At 40.5% G+C, this 17,109-nt stretch overlaps 1 protein-coding gene and 1 long non-coding RNA gene across 2 annotated transcripts in view; one reads left to right on the forward strand and one right to left on the reverse strand.

Annotated features, from left to right (window-relative positions):
* Positions 1–14,483, forward strand: part of LOC110286601 — a 91,851-nt gene extending 77,368 nt beyond the window's left edge. Inside the window, exons 3-4 of the long non-coding RNA XR_002377152.2 lie at positions 9,584–9,752; positions 14,397–14,483. This is a non-coding gene — a long non-coding RNA (uncharacterized LOC110286601). The remainder of the gene's footprint in view (positions 1–9,583; positions 9,753–14,396) is intronic.
* The window catches only part of Hdac8 (histone deacetylase 8), a 249,831-nt gene that overhangs the window by 97,665 nt on the left and 135,057 nt on the right, over positions 1–17,109 (reverse strand). The gene's annotated exons all lie outside the window — the stretch shown is intronic.

The raw sequence follows: 17,109 nt of genomic DNA on the forward strand, positions 1-17,109 counted from the left end.
CATAGGGCCTCTTGGCATGCTAGACAAACTCTCTGCCACTGAGTGACATCCCTAGCACTCTTTTTCATTTTCAAATTGAAGACAGGCTGGCCTTAAACTCACAGTGTAGCCTAGAATTTGCAATCCTCCTGCCTCAGTTTCTTAAGTAGCTGGGATAACAAGGCTTGCATCACCTGGTTTAGCTGGCTTTACCCTTTTACTATCATGAAATGTTGGTTTATAGTCCTAGGAATACTTTTCTTATAAAGTTTGTATTTTTATGTTGTGCATTCAATATGTCTTTTTTTTTTTTTTTAGTAGTTGTTGCTTACATAGTACATCAATTTATTTGTCTGCCTTTTTCTTTCAACATATTTGTATCTTTTGGGGGGAACTGCCAGATTGTCAGCAGTCTGACAATATTTGCCTTTGGGTTAGCTAGTTCACCCCATGTCATTATTATTCAGTGCCTGCCCTTTTGTTTACTCGTGTGTCTGTGAGTGGGTGGGCGCATATGGGTGTCCATGCATGCAGAGGCTAGAGGCCAACCTCAGGTCCTATTTGCTAGGTACCATCAACCTTGTTTTGTGAGCCACTGTCTTTCACTGGCCTGGAGCTTCCTGAGTAGGCAGGCAGGCTGTCTAATGAGCCCCGGGGATCCTCCAGTCTTTACCTCCCTGCTAACAGTGATGCCTGGTGTTTTTTTAAAATGTGTCCTGGGGATCGACCTCAGGTCCTCCAGCCTGCATGGCAGCACTTATCAGACTCAACTATTTCTCCAGTCCTATGGACTGCTTTATGCACTTTGATTTGTTTTGTATATGCAATCTGCCTTTTTGGGGTTTTGATTATCTCTTTATATTAGGTAGTTACTATATGATTTTAAGTTTATTTTCATAATTTAAAGGTTAAGTTTGAGTTAACCTTCTAAGTGGCATTTTTAGGGCTCACAGTAACATTTGAATTTACTAGAATGAACTTTAGATTTATGCTGCCTTAGTTTCAGTGAAATACAGGCGCTGTATGTAACTTCGTTGTACCACCTCTTTTTGTAATTATTACTATATATACCCACATGTACATACTTATGTAAGTTCTAAACCCAACAAAATATTACTTCTTTATTACTTTATACGATTTTATGCTTTTTTAAAAGGCTGGAAGAAGAAAGGAGATTGAATTTGTGTTTTTAGGGTTCATTATATTAATATTCTTACTCTTTGCTTGGTTTTCATTTCTTCCTCTGCATTTGAGTTACCATCTGGTATCATTTCCTCACTGAAATGGGGCTTTGCTCTTATTTCCTTCTTTTGTGCTATATGATTATTAATTATATTCCATTGCTCTGTTTATAATCCTAACAGTACAATTGTTTTATGCAATTAATTTTTAAATAAGTCAAGAGAGGAAAGGGGAAGAAATATGCAATTTGATTATCTTTTCATATTAAGCACATGATTACCTGTAGTAGTGTTCTATGGTTTGCATATGGAATCACATTACTGCCTGGGGTTACCTGCTCGCATTCTGAAGAAATCCATTCAGTATCCTAGCAAAGGCATTCTGTTTTCTTATAAACTGGGACTGCCTTTATCACTTTTACATTTTCTTGTTTAATTTTTTTCCTTTTTCTTTTAATCAATGTAAAAAATTATACAGTTTTTTTTTTGGGGGGGGGGTACAGTGCAACATTTCAAAAGCACGAGTACAATCCTGGACGGATACGACTGAATCTTACCTATTTAATTTGTTTGATACTTGACACCTTCACCGTGCTTTCTGTTACTTCTTTATAAAACACACAGTAGAGTATTGTTAATTGTAAACACAGCATAGGACTGTAGAACGCTGTGACTTAATCTCATCTGACTAGCTTCTGGGACCTAAACTGAACTTTCTTGCATCCCCCAACCTTTTATGCTTCCTACCCTCTAGTAATTGTATTTTCAGAAAATAGTAAATATTTTAATTTTTAAAAAGCATCTTAGAACATACCAGGTTTGATATGAGATTTTCACACATATTTTATCTTGGTTGATTTTCTTCGTCCTTACTCCGGCTCAGCCCCTCAGCCCCCTCTCCTCGTCATACTTTTTCTCCTACTTGGTGACTGCTGGGAGGCAAAGGCCGACAAGAAGAAGCAGAAGCAGCAGGTAGGAGTTCAGAATGAGCAGACCAACTTTGAAAACTTCTACACCTAAGTGAGAACATGTAATATTTGTCTTTATGTGTCTAGCTCACTTCACATAATGTCTTCCAAGCCCATCCATTTTACTGTAAATAATAGACTTAAATTATTTTCATAGCTGAATAATAGTTTATTATGTATAATATAAAAATATATATGGTGAAAGTATCTCTGCTGTGTTGATTTCATTTTCTTTGGATTTATGTACAGAAATGGGAATTGAGATTGTTAATTTAACAGATTTATTTTTATACTGAAATTATTTGTTAGATTTTATTTTTAGTTTTGACTGTGAACGTCCATAGTATTTCCCTATAAGGGTTCTGTTAATTCACATTTCTACTATAAGCCATGAGAATTTTGTTTTCTCCAAACCCTGGCTAGCATTTGGTATATTTCTTTTTTGATATTAGCTATTGTGACTGGGGTAAAGTGATATCTCATTTAACAGTTGGTTTTAAAATCAGGTGTATGTGTAGCTGTGTGTGTGTGTGTGTGTATGTGTGTGTGAATGAAGGTATGCCCACAAAGGCCAGAAGTGGTAGATGCCCTAGAACTGGAGTTACAGGCATTGTGAGCTACTTGACATGACTGCTGGGAACTGAATGTGGGTCTTCTAACACAGGCTCCTAACTAGAACCATATCTCCAGCATACTTCATTGTAGTTTTGATTTACGTTTCTTTTGTTTGTTTGTTTTTTGGTTTTTTGAGACAGGGTTTCTCTGTATAACCCTGGCTGTCCTGGAACTCACTCTGTAGACCAGGCTGGCCTCGAACTCAGAAATCCGCCTGCCTCTGCCTCCCGAGTGCTGGGATTAAAGGCACTCTACCACGCCCGGCTGATTTACATTTCGTTAACAGCAAATGATGCTGAATATTTTTCATATTACTTCTTGGCCATTGGTAGTTTTATTTTAAGAATATTCTGATAATTTGCCTACTTTAAACTTGGATCTTCCTGGTTTTCTATTGTTGAGTTCCACAAATACCTTAGATAGCAACCCTTGGTTTATAACTATTTTGCAGTTTCCCTCTGTCCTTTGCGGCCAGAAGCTTCTTAGTGTAATATAGTCTTAGTTGTCTTAGCTTTGCTTTCATTGCTCGTGCTTTTGGGTGTTTCCCTGCCCCCATTATTTCCTTATACCAATGTCCCTAAGTGTTTCCTTGTTTTTCCTAGTACTTTCTTCAGTTTCAGGTCTTACACTCTCTCTTTAAGCCATATTGGATTCATTTATTTGTGTGTGTGTGTGTGAGGAACAGGGGTCAACATTCAGGTTTTTTTGCATAGGGATATTCAGTTTTTATAGTAGTGTTTACTGAAGGGTCATCATTTCTCCAGTGCTATTTTTGATGCCTTTGTCAAGAACCAGCAGTCTACAGGCATATGGGTTTTTTCTTGGACTTCCGGTCTGTTGTACTGTCTTATCTGTTGTAGTTTTATGCTTCTCATATATTGTCTTGGCTAGTACAGCCTTAAGGTGTATCTTGAGATCATGCCTTCAGCTTTGTTTGTACTCCAAGTTGCTCTGGCTGCTAAGGTTCTTTGTATTTCTATATGAACTTTACAGTTTTTTTGGGGGGAGAGGGTAGTGGGTATTTCTGTAAAGAATGCTACAAGTATTTTTTCTGATGGGAAATAATACACTGAATCTGTGAAATGTTTGGGCATTACATGTTTATTCTTTTGTAATTATTTTGGTTGTATGTGTGTGGGCATAGGCATTCAGTGGGCACATAAGTGGAGGTCAGCGTACAACTTGCAGGAGCCAGTTCTCTCTACCATATGGATTCCAAGTAGTGAACTCAGGTTGTCAGGCTTGGTGGCAAGTGCCTTTCCCCACTGAGCCATCTCACCTGCCTAAGGGCATTTTTAATAGCACAGATTCTTTTAATCCATGACCAGTGAAGTTTTTCATTTTTCAAATGTCTTCTTCAATCACTTTGTCTTTTTAATCAGTATTTGTAATATAATTTAGAGGTCTTTCATTTTCTTGGTGAAACTTATTCATAGGTATTTTATTTTTTGTTACTATTATGAATGGGATGGCGTTAATGATTTCTTTCTTAGCAAATTTATTATTGGTGAGCAAAAATGCTACTTCTTTTTTATATTGATTTTTGTATAGTTATTAAGATTACCAAGTTTAATTGGTTAGTTTTGAAGATCTTTTGTGGAATCTTTAGGTTTTCTTGTATATGGGATCATGTCATCTGAAAACAGATTTTTTTTTTCAAGATATGGTTTCTCTGTGTGGTCCTTGATGTCCCAGAAGAGCAGAGTAGCCTGCATCTCAGAGGTTCATCAGCCTGTCTCTGCCTCCCCAGTGCTGGGATTAAAGGCGTTTGCCACCACATCTGGCTTGAAAGAAAAAAAAATTATTTTTCTTTTTTTCTTGTGTAACTGATATGGCTAATACTCCCTTTTATTTTATAAAGATATTTTTCTAGATAGTTCTTGGTGCCTTTTAAATTTTAAAATATTTACTTTATGTGTATTTATGTGGACGCCTGAGTAAGTGTGTGTGTTTGTGTACCACATGCATGCAGAAGTCCTTAGAAGTTAGAAAAGGGTGTCAGATCTATCCATGGAACTGGAGTTATAGGAGGTCATGGACCACCATGTAGATTCTGGGCACAGAACCCAGATCCTCTCCAGCAGCAGCAGCATGTAATCTTAAGTGGTAAGTCATCTCACTAGCTCCTGGTGTGTTAAGATAAAAACTTAAAAAAAAAAAAGCCTGTATTGTGTCTGATGAGAAGTCAACTGTTAATGTTCTTGGGGTTCCTTTATATGTGATGGGTCTCTAGTCCCTTCTCGTTTTTGAGGTTGTCTTTTGCTTTTCAGCATCTTACTACATGTCTCCCCGGTATGGCCTTTGTTTACCTTACTTGGAATTAACTGAACCTGAGCATGTAGATAAGTATCTTTACCCAATGTGAAAGGGCTTCGGCAATTATTTCTTTGACTATCTTTCTCTGTCCTTCTTCCGTTTTTTCCAGTACTCTACTTACGCACACTGATGTGCTCAATTTTACCCCACGTTTCTTTGAGCCTGTTTATCTTCATTCTTTTCACTGTCTTCAGATTGCATAATCACTAGTCATACATCTTTACATTGGCTGATTTATTCTCCTGCCAAGTCTAATCTACTGTCAACCCCTATCTAGCCAATTTTGCATTTTAATTATTGAACTTCTCCCTCAAGAGTATCTATTTGGAGGTAGGTGGCACACACTACCCACCATCACAGTCCTTAGGAAGACTGCTGCCTAGGCTTTTCCAGGCCATCCTAGACTACATTCCAAGATCCTGTTCCCTTCCCGAAAGAAAGGGAGAAAGAAAGAAGGAAAGGAAGGAAGGAAGGAAGGAAGGAAGGGTGGACGGACGGAAGGGGGGAATGACAAAACAAACACAACGTATGTAGTTCCTTTCTTCTTTACAGTTTCTATTGCCATCCTATCTTCCGCAATGCCTACTTTTTCTACAATAGGTCTTGTCATGCAATGCAGGCTAACCTTAAACTCACGATCCTCCTGCCCAGCTCTACTGAATGCAGGGATTACATGTATGTAACCTCATATCTGTGAGAGAACCCTGTCTCTTGCCTTATTTCCTTAAGTATTTCTACCTTTGAGTGCGTTTATAGTAATTGCTATGAAATATTTGTTCAGTTCACTCTCTGAGCTCCTATAAGAATGCCCCCTTCCCTTTTTTTAGTATGTCATGTTTTTTGTTGAAACTTGGAGATTTAAAATACTGTACTGGAATTGTGGTTAATGCTTTTACCCACCTTGCACCAGAGACCTAGCTGCTGTTAACTTTGCAGTCACTTGGTTGTTTACTGATCTGAATGAATTTCTTCTGAGAAGCCTATCCACCCTGCAGTGTGTAAAGCCACTGATGAACTTGCTGAGATCTGCCCTCTTGTTTATTCTTCTTTTAACTCTTGGGTTGCACAAGCCACTTACAAAGGCTGTGTTTAAGCCACCGAAGCCAGAGTTTTATGTTTTAGCACTGACAGTTCTGCCTTGGTGTTTCCCATCACAGTTCAGGAGTTTATATTTTTTGCTCCCTATTCATCCAGAAATTAGAAGCTTGGCAGTTTTCTCTTTGATAGCTTTGGAGAACAAAAAGCCTTGGGGGCTTGTGTGTAGTCCTCCAGACTATCAGGGGTAAGCTTGATTTTTATTTTAAGCTTGGTTTCCCTGGAGTCCCCTTGGGCTAGAGCAGGTTATTATTCAGTCAATGTTTAGCCAGAACTGCATCATCAAACCTCTTGTGCCCATGATCCATTTCCCCTGTGTTGATAGGTCAGTGTGCAGTTCAGGGAATGTTCCAGTCTGCCCTAAGGCCTGAGCTGATTGCTGCTGAGTGGGTGTAGCCTAACATCTAAACTCCTAGAGTTTACTGATACCAGGGGCCCTCTTTGTTGTCTGTCTCCTGGTTTTCTCTACAAAAATGGCTGTTTTATTTGCATCATAGAACTATCAGTTTTTGTCCTCTTAAATTTTCTTTACCAAACTTTTCTTTAAAAAAAATACGACCCTTAGACACGGAATGCCCTAGTCCTCATTCCAAATGTCCAGGCCCTCAAACACATCTAGTGGTTCATTGTCTTTATGGCCATCCTATGTCCTGTGGGCAGAACTTCCATGCTACTGCTCAGAGTTAGGGATAACAACTTTTTTTTCCATCAGTGACATCCGATATCCACATGAGTGCTGAAGGGTATCAGCTCCTGCCTGGTCTTCTTGGTATGCTCTTCCTTGTATGCAATCTCTGCCTGTGAGTGAGCTGGGGTTAGAATAGTCAGGGCCTTTACATTGTCAATCTGCCATGCCTAGAGGAGAGCTTGTGTCCTTTATGGGGAATGTGGGTGGAGGGAGAGAAACTCAGTCCTCTTGATCACATGACTTCTTGTCACATAGCTTCTGCAAAGATTGGGAAAGATGAGAGATGGCAGTTTACCTGCAGCTCTTTGAGTAAATCAGATGTAGTCTGGGAACTGAGTTGGGGGTCTGTCTCTTGGCTCTTCTTGCTCAGAACAGTAATAGGGTGGGGCTTTTGGAATGTAGAGCTGGGGGGGGGGCGTTGTAAGGGAATGGGTCATAGCTCAGGTATCTCAGACTATCATTGTCCCTTCTGAGAGTGTCAGTAGATTCTTCTGGAATTACTGGCTTGCCAATTGCTATATGCCTTTGGAACAAAGTCTCTTTCTGGAGACTTTAAATGATTGGGCTGTTTATTTATTTGTTAATTTATTTATCTTTTTTGAAAAATATTACAAATGTATTTATTTTTATGTTTTTCTCATCTTTATTTTATTTTTTCTCAATTTTTATTAGGTATTTTCTTCATTTACATTTCAAATGCTATCTTGAAAGTCCCTCATAACCCACCCCCCCTTGCTCTCCTACCCACCCACTCCCACTTCTTGGCCCTGGCATTCCCCTGTAACTGGGGCATATAAAGTTTGCAAGTCCAATGGGCCTCTCTTCCCAATGATGGCTGACTAGGCCATCTTCTGATACATATGCAGCTAGAGATATGAGCTCCGGGGTACTGGTTAGTTCATATTGTTGTTCCACCTATAGGGTTGCAGATCCCTTTAGCTCCTTGGGTACTTTCTCTAGCTCCTCCATTGGGGGCCCTGTGATCCATCCAATAGCTGACTGTGAGCATCCACTTCTGTGTTTGCTAGGCCCCGGCATAGTCTCACAAGAGACAGCTATATCAGGGTCCTTTCAGCAAAATCTTGGTAGTGTATGCAATGGTGTCAGCGTTTGGAGGCTGATTATGGGATGGATCCCTGGATATGGCAGTCTCTAGATGGTCCATCCTTTTGTCTCAGCTCCAAACTTTGTCTCTGTAACTCCTTCCATGGGTGTTTTGTTCCCAATTCTTTTTTTTTTTTTTAAAGATTTATTTATTTATTATATGTAAGTACACTGTAGCTGTCTTCAGACACTCCAGAAGAGGGCGCCAGATCTCGTTACGGATGGTTGTGAGCCACCATGTGGTTGCTGGGATTTGAACTCTGGACCTTCGGAAGAGCAGTCGGGTGCTCTTACCCACTGAGCCATCTCACCAGCCCTTTGTTCCCAATTCTAAGAAGGGGCAAAATGTCCACACTTTGGTCTTCGTTCTTCTTGAGTTTCATGTGTTTTGCAAATTGTATCTTGGGTATTCTAAGTTTCTGGGTTAATATCCACTTATCAGTGAGTACATATCATGTGAGTTCTTTTGTGATTGGGTTACCTCACTCAGGATGATGCCCTCCAGATCCATCCATTTGCCTAGGAATTTCATAAATTCATTCCTTTTAATAGCTGAGTAGTACTCCATTGTGTAAATGTACCACATTTTCTGTATCCATTCCTCTGTTGAGGGGCATCTGGGTTCTTTCCAGCTTCTGGCTATTATAAATAAGGCTGCTATGAACATAGTGGAGCATGTGTCCTTCTTACCGGTTGGAACATCTTCTGGATAGATGCCCAGGTTATTTATCTATTTACTTACTTGTTTAGTCTCTGTTGTTTTTAGCAGTTATTACCAGTTGTATTGCTGTTTGAGTGGTTCTTCAGAGGTCTTAACTCTTCCATTCTGAAAGTATCTCACACAGACTTGGAAACAGCTCCCCACCACTGCTTCTTTTCATTATTAGTCTTCATTGTCTCCAAAGAAATCCCAAATCATAGTTATAATCCAGGATCCTGACTCTCAATATGAGTAACTTAGGTCTTACTCATCTGCACTGTTTATTTTTCAGACATATAGACACCATCCAAAACATTTCTTGTATCTTCTTAACTTGATGAATCTGAAACAAGTTCAGTATCATTTTCTTCAAGGATTACCTCAGCCTTTGGTGCTTGAGAAACAGAACAAGCAACACCTGTCCTCATCTGACCCCCACAGATGTAATTTTTTTCTTTTTTCTTTATTCCCTAAAGTGTTATTTATTTCTTAAAATTAATTTTTATATTTGTTGTATTTACTGGGCATATATATTCTGCCTGCATGTACGTATGTACACCACATGTGTGCCTGGTGCCCTCGAGTATCAGAAGATGTTAAGTCTCCTGGAACTAGAGTTATGGATGACAGTAAGCCACCATGTGGGTGCTGGGAGTTGAATCTGGATCCTCTGGAAGAGCAATAAGTACTCTGAGTCATTTATCCAGCCCTCCAATAATTTTTCAGCCAAGAAAATTTGGATTTCAACCAGAAACCCATTCTCCTGAATAGTGATGTTGATGGGGTAAGTGAGCACACTTTGTTTCTTTATAACAAAGCCCTGCATAAAATCCTTGAACATGTTCTGAACATGACTGCAGATAGGTCATACAGGAGCCAGTGTTGTTCTGTTTCCCCATTATTTGTCAACCAATGGTCTCTTCTTTTTCTTTCCAAGTAATGTCAGATCTCTACTCATCTGACTGAAGTCCCTCTGGAGGGACTCTCTGGACTCTTCAGAATAAGTGTCCCTCCCTTTAGAGTTCTGTCAACATTTGTTGCCCAGCCACTGCTCTGATGGCTTGCACTTTTGCTCTTCCAATGTATCCTCTAAAACGGAAGCCCAGGTGAGCACACTTATATCTTCAGTCTTGTCAAATTCATTCACACTTTCCATTGTTTTTCTTCAGAATAAAATCTCAAGTTTTAAAAAACATGGTCTTAAAGACCCTATACTTCTGCCTCAGTTACTCCTGTCATTCCCTCTGCTCCAGACACTCTCCTCCGTCTCAATCCCTCAAGACACTCCAAGAATGTCTTTGTGTGGTTTGAGTGTTAAGATTATATTAATCTTATCGAATGAACTGGGAAGTGCTCCATTTCTTCTTACTATTTGAAAGAATTTTTGTAAGAATGGAATTAATATACCTTTGACTGGTTAAGCGATCTACACAGTATCCTTTCTTTATAAAAATATTTTAAATTACAGACCGAGCTTTCTATTTTTGAGGTGAAAAATGAAAAAGCCTAAGCCTCAAAATTGCTAATGGCGGAAGCTGACCCTGAACTCCTGGTCCTCCTCTCTCTGACAACTAAGTGCTGGGACTCGGGCATATGCCACCATGTGCTGCTGCTGACTGAATTTTGGTGGTTATGTATGTTTTCTATTTCTTCTTGAGTCATTTTTCTAGTTAATGCTTCTAGCAATGTGTTCATTTGGTTACACATGTATGTGCTTATGTGCTCACATAGATACGTATGTGTACGTGGAGGGTCAAGAGTGGCATAAGGTGTCTTCTTCAATTGTTTTCCACCTTATCTTTTGAGACGAAGTCTCTTACTGAGCCTGGAGCATACTGATATGACTAAAGCCAAGACCAGCAAGCCTGTCTCTTTAGTGGGCGATGGCATGATGGGTACTCAGCTTTCACATGGATGCTGGAGACTGAACTTATGTCCTCATGTTTGTGTGGCCAGCACTTTGTCTACTGAGCCATCTCCTCAGCCCCATTTTAAAAGTTTCTTTGCTTTCTCTTATTAAATTTATCTACCACACCTATAGCAACTTTCTTCCTTTCTAGTGATATGTTTTGGGCCTCATCTTTTTCTTGATCAACATTTCCTGGGATCTGTCAAGTTCTTCATTACTTAAAACTTTGTAGGATGAGAAAGACAGAATTTCATATACAGGATGGCAGGTCTAGTGGGTGGGGAGCCACAGGGAAGCTAAGGAACTGTCAATAGGCAAGGGCTCTATTAAAATGGGGAACAAGAGCAGACAGGAAGGGCTAGGTAGAGATCGCAGAGGAAGTTCCATGAAGTCACTGCATCAAGTCTGGATTTCCATCTGATCTGAATAAGCAGGGAGTTGCTGGAGCATTGTGAGAGGCATGGTGGGAATGATGCCATTGCAGATGACCTGCATGGCCAGGCTCCAAGGGGAGAGAGAGCCAGCTAGCAGGCAGTTACAGATTCCCCGAGTGCATTGGACACGGCAGGACAAGGCAGTAGAGAACAAATGGAAGGGCTCTGATTTGGTGAGTGATTCTATACAGGGGAAGACACAGAAACAGCAAAGTTGCCAAGAACAGAGTAGATGTGGAAAACAAGGAGGAAATAAGGTTAGAAAATCAAGGCTCAATCATTGTACAAATAGTATCTTTTGTTAGTGGAAACGGCGGTGCACACTAGTATTTTTTTATCTTGGGAGGCAGGGACAGAGTTGCCCTAGTCTACATAGTGAGTTCAAGGCCTACCAGAGATGCTGAGTAAGAGCCTGTCTCAAAAACACACACACACAAAATCCCCAAAACAATAAAGCCTTGGGGCAGTGGTGGCTCATGCCTTTAATCCTAGCAGAGAGGCAGAGGGGGGCAAGCAGATCTCTGGGTTCAAGGCCAGCCTGGTCTACGTAGCAAGTTTTAGGACAATGAGTGCTACATAGGGAAACTTTATCTCAAAGAAACAATAGAAGAAGGAGGAGGAAGAGGAAGAGGAGGAGGAAAAGAAAAAACAAGTAAGGCAATTAAAAATGTTTTTTTTTTTTTTTTTTTTTTTTTTTGGTCAATCTCGATGAACAGGATCAACTCTCCTGAACAATACAGCAAAGAGACTACCCATGCAAATTATCAACACGTCTGTCAGTTAGCAAAGTGTCTTTTGAGTTTCTTTCCCTGCCTCTACTCCATATTCTATCTTTCTGTCTGTCTCTCTGTCTCTGTCTCTCTCTCTCTCTGTCTCTCTCTCTCTCTCTGTGTCTCTCTCTCTGTTTGTGTGTGTGTGTGTGTAAATAACAGTCATACTGTAAGATTATAATGGAATTGGGTTGGGGATGTAGTGAAGGATAAGAGTCCTTGCATAGCATGCAAAGGGCCCTAAGTTCAACCTCAGAATAAAAAGGAAAGAAAGGGAAAGGGAAATGGGGCTGACCCAGTTGACAAAGTGTTTGTGGAAGCATAACAATCTGAATTTGGATTGCTGTATCCATGTTACAGTAGGCAGTCAGAGCAGGCCTGTAGCTATTGGTGGAAAAGAGAAGAAGGCAGATCCCTGGAACTCATTAGCTAGCCAGTCTGGCCGTATCCTTGAGCTCTATGTTTAGTGAGAGTCCCCGTCTCAAAAATTAAGGTAGAGAGTGATGGATGAAGGCACCTAACAATGACCTCTGCCTCTACATGTACAGGCACATGTACATACTTACACAATACACACACACACACACACACACACACACACACACACACACACACGGACATACATACATACACACACATCAAAAAGCTGGAACTGGAAACTTCCGATTGACTAGTGACACTATAATTGTCATAATGTAGACAACACACAGCTCATGTTCTTGTGACCTAGAAAAAACAAGAGCTGAGCTACCAGGCACACACAATTATAAATAATGCTTACAATTCAATAATAATAATATACTTCATTTTTTATAATTACCCATGGGTTATATGTGGATGGAGATCAGATGATAACCCGTGGGAATCAGTTCTCTCCTTGCACTGTGTGGGCCCCAGACATTGAATGGAAGTCATCTGGCTTGACAGCAAGCACCCTTACTCTAAGTATATTTTAGAAGAAACTTGATTTAATTTATTTTTAAAAAGCACTGTAAAACAGTACGCTAGCAGGGTGTGGTGGCACCTCTCTGTAAACTCAGTGGCTGAGATAGGATAATAGCAGGAAATGTGAGGCCAGGCTAGGCTACATAGTGAGTGACCAGGTCAGCTGAGGTTCTATTGCAAGACCTTGTTTCAAATCCACAAGAGCAAACTCAAAGCAAAGCAGAACGCTCCTGCTACAGCTGCCTCATCTACCTCATGTTTATTGAATCTGTCAACTGTACCAAGAGGCCATGTGGAGTGTTTGACCTATACCAACTAGGTTTGTCTAAGTACCTTCTATATAGTGTTTTCAGTCCTGAGATCACCTAATGGCTCACTGCTCAGGGTGGATCCCCATTGTTGATACTTAGTACTCCTCTGCTGAAAAACTCCCTGGCTTCCAGTACAGTCAGACTGCTACCCATTCTCCCATCCTATGTGGCCTGCGCTTGTTGAGGCTCCCTCCTGTTTCCTTGAGCTCATCCCACCCATCCTCCTTGCTCTGCCATACACACATTCGAATGGGCATCTTTCCCTTTGCTGGAGTGTACCTGGCTCTTTTCACACACTGTTCCCTCTGACTGGAATTTAGCTCTTTGTTAGGGTTCTTCACATCTTTCATTCTTAAGGCCTCTCCTTGTCTTCCCTACAAATACTCTTAATCTCTGTATCATCTGTTTATTTCCTTCTTACACTTATTGCAGTGTATAACTGTTTTATTGTGTTTACTAGAAGATTTCCATTAGATTTACGGGTTTCCTTCTTGTTTTAGACAGGGTCTTATATAGTACATGGTACATGTTGGCCTACAAACTCCCTTTGTAGCTGAGGGTGACCTTGACCTTCTGATCTTCCCAAGTACTGGGGTATGGATGTGTGTGCCACACTGGTTTTAATGTTGTGTTGGGGATCATCCCAGTCATAAACTGACAAATTCTGTAAGGTAGGCAATATGTTGACTGTGGCATTTTTAGTCTCATGGCGTTAGAAATGTGTAGGATTGCAGACAGTAGCCAGGGGACACGGAGACATTGCAGAGGCTAGGGCCAGTGGGATTCAGCTCAGGTCCCCAGAGATCTGTTCAGCGTTACTGTGTGCTAAGCTCTATGCTGGCACTGACTGTGGACAACAGAAAGATGAACAAGTTTACACTTCAACAGTTTGCATTCAAGAAGCCAGAAAAAGGAGATAAGGATGTACAGATGATAATAAAAGGCGGAATTTAATCAAACAAAGGCCTCTGAGGCAGGGGTTTAGGAAAAGCTTCAAGGAAATTTACTCTGACCTTGAAGTCAACAAGTCTCAGTCCACAATGCATGAAGAGCACAGACAGTCCCTGCTGTTCTTCTTCAGAAAGTACTTCATAAAGCGAAGGACGAAAGCAAAACATTTGAGATGACCTTGGAGGTACTGTGTTTAGGGGGAAATGACAGGACTTGGGCTGTTTGGCTTTGCCATGTACTATTGGGGAGACCTTGGACTTTTTGTTCTTTTTTACAAATGGTTGCTGAAGGCCTACTATGTGCCAAGTACTTTATATTTGTGATTCTAGCGAATCATTTCTCTTCCTAAGCTTTAGTGTCCTGTCTCTGAAAATCAGTTGCTTAGATTTCTGGTTCCGACTTGCAGCTATTTCTTTCTGCCCCGGAACAGCATGCACACTTCTGCAGGAAAACAACAGACTGGCTTTTGGTGATCGCATAAAGGCATGTGAAGATACTTTGACTACTCATGCAAAGGGGAAGGTGAGTAAAAATGTTGCTGTACTAAAGCTTCGGTTTCTTTTGGGCACGGTGGTGGAATGAGTCCTGCATGTATACTGAGACCTGGAAATGTTAAAGTGCCAAAAATGACAAAGGCAAGTGTTACTCCAATGTGGGAAAGGGTAATGTGAGATAATATTTGCGATGATGAGTGAAGTGATGTAGGTGGAGAAGAACAGACTTGTTAGCCTGTTTCTAGAGATGGCCATGGGAATAGCCATCTCATAATAAGACTGTGAATGGGAGAGGAATACATGGCAACAAAACCTTAGAGCAGGGACCTGGAGAGATAGGGCAGTGGAAAAGAGCTCGTTCTGTTCCTGCAGACAACCTGAACTGGTTCTAAGAACACACAGAGGATGCTGATTGCTACTTGTCTATTTCTAGATGATGGCTCTGTACATCTTAGGACAGAACTGTTCCTAACACAAAGGAGGGCAATGTATCAATCATCTACTTTTTTTGTTAATCGATTGTGACTATCCAATTCCTTTGTTCAAATTACGTGTTCACCAGGCAGCCTTCTAGTTTGTAACTGGTTTCTTGAATGGGAAGACCCACCATCCACAAAGGCCTTATGCAGGTAATAAGGGTCTGGTCTTGCCAAGTACATCACCAACTGTAAATAGCCACTTTAAGTTCTGCTTTTCAAATCAGCTGTGCTAGCATGGATTCACTCTCCAGAGACTTCTCATCTCATAATAAGACTGTGAATGGGAGAGAAATTCATGGCAGCAAAACCTTAGAGCAGGGACCTGGAGAGACGGGTCAGTGGCAAAGAGCTTGTTCTGTTCCTACAGAGGACCTGAGTTTGTTTCCCAGAACACACATAGGGTGCTGATTACTACTTATAGCTAACTCTAGCTCTAGAAGATACTGAGCCTCTAACCTCTGTGGGTATATGAATACATACGCATATATTTATATATTATATACATACATACATAGATATATATACAAAAAAACCCAAACCCTAAAACTAATAAAAACCAATCTTTGAAGCAAAACAGAGCAGACCAGCCTGAGGATCTTCCAGCGCCGATCTCCCATGAAGACTGGCCTGGAACAGTCACTGGCTTTACTTACGACATTACAGCAAAAGTAGTCCCTTACCCTTGTTCAGTGCTCTTAACTTTCAAAATAGTTTCATATAAATGACCTAATTTTATCATTTTATCTATTATACCTTCTTTAGCTCACACTACTTGCAAAATATATTTGTAGAGCAGTGATATTCTGAGTATGTTAGAAAAAACAACTGTCTATGGCAGGGTCATGACAGAAAAGAGCAGAGTAAGGACACAAAGGTAGTCATACTTGCTGATGTAGCAGGGTGACCTCAGATTTTACAGAAAGGCCTAGAATGAGTGGAAGTGTGAAAAAAAATCCCACCAAAAAGAACCCACTTTGGCCACAGATGTGTGGATGCTGGAGCCTTAGGAACTGCCCACAGGTAATACAGTGATCGGCATGAACCTGCAGTATTAGTGTGGCAAAAGCTTGAAGAAGCTGCAATCCGATCAGCTTACTGGAAACTGCTGAAGAGTGGTATGTCACCGAGAGGTGGTGGAGGACAAATGGTTTGAGAAATAACTAGATAGCTAACATATGTCACTGTTTGTTCAGGCAGAAGCACAGGCAGGGATGAGGGGAGGAAGCCCACTTCTCCCCCTCTCTTTCCATCAGAGCAGTGGCTGGATAGCAAACAGAGCCAGCTAGACCAGGTAGCCACGCATATGGTGCTCCCTAAGCAGGTAGACTCCATTAAGCAGCAGACGTCTGTCTTTTATTCATGGTCTTTGTCATCCTGCTTTTTTCAATTCTGAGTCTATGATCATCAAATAACTTCAGATTCCTAGCTTCCTTAGTCCCGGGAAAGGATGTCCCAGGAAGAGACATTACTATTGTTTGATTCATTACCTGCCAAGTATATCTTCTGAAAATTAATGCAATTAAAATAGATGTATGTGTCTCCTTCCCTCACTTTTTTTTTAAAAAGGAAAACCTTTAAAGCTATAGAAAAATAAAAAGAGACAACATAACAAATGCCTTCTTTCTTTTACTAATTTCTTGATGTACAGCTAATTGTTCCGGTGCTATGTACTGAAAAGGGTTCCTTTATTGAACTGCTTTTGGACCTTAGTCAAAGTCAAAATCCAGTTCAGCTATGTTTATTGTGAGTCTATTCCTGGGATTTTTATTCTGTTCCTTTAATGTGTCTATTTCCTTGAATACCACACAATCTTCATTACTGTAGTTATCTATTAAGCCTCAAAATTGGCAGAAAAAGTGCTTCAGCTTCTCTAGCTCCTTTGTTTTTCCAAATGAGTTTTGGTATAATTTTGTCTGTATCTTTAAAAAATCATGTGAGACTTTTGTCAGCGGCTGTGTTAAATCCGTGCATAAAATCAGAGAATGAACTTCTTTAGTGTAGTGAGTTCCAATAGCTGAATGCTCTACCTCTCTCCGTGTAGCTAGAGCTTCATCGATTCTTGTTATCAGCTTGGTTGAATTTTCTGTATACAAACCTAGCACCTGTTTGCGGAGATTTATATGTACTGCTAACCATTAGGCACAACAGCAGAAACCTGCAATCCCAGCAC

The sequence above is a fragment of the Mus caroli genome, chromosome X (assembly GCF_900094665.2).
Source record: "Mus caroli chromosome X, CAROLI_EIJ_v1.1, whole genome shotgun sequence".
Classification (NCBI taxonomy): Eukaryota; Metazoa; Chordata; class Mammalia; order Rodentia; family Muridae; genus Mus; species Mus caroli.